Here is a 571-nt window from a genome sequence, read left to right on the forward strand (position 1 = left end):
ACACCGTACTCCACATTTAGCAATTAGCAAATAATACTCTAATCCTATTCCCTCAAGCCAAAGTTAGATCAAACACTTACCTCGAATGCTCCAAACTCAACTCAAGCCTCTAGTATAGCTTTACCCCTCGAATTTGGCTCCAACTCAGGCAAATCTATGAAATAATGACTTTACAATATTAATAATAGCTAAACAAACTAAACCCAATGCCTAAATATGAATTTCTAAGCCTTCTCCCCAAAATTCCAAAAATCGACCCCGGGCCCGCTTGGTCGAAACACGAGGTTCGAACCAATTTCATATTACCCATTCCCCCACGAGCCCGAATATACAATTTGTTTTCAAATTCGCCCCCAAAATGAGGTCTAAATCAAAGAAAATTGAAAAGCCCTAATTCTACCCAATTTCCACCCTAATGTATGGGATTTAAGCTTAGGAATTCACTAATTAATGAAGAAAAATGAAGGAAATAAGTGGGAAATTACTAACCCAAGTGGTCTTGAAGAAATGGGGGCTTCAATGGACTCCTAGAGCTTGGGGAAGAAGAGAGTTCGTGAGAATATTGAACAAT

Source organism: Nicotiana attenuata, unplaced genomic scaffold (assembly GCF_001879085.1).
Source record: "Nicotiana attenuata strain UT unplaced genomic scaffold, NIATTr2, whole genome shotgun sequence".
Taxonomy (NCBI): Eukaryota; Viridiplantae; Streptophyta; class Magnoliopsida; order Solanales; family Solanaceae; genus Nicotiana; species Nicotiana attenuata.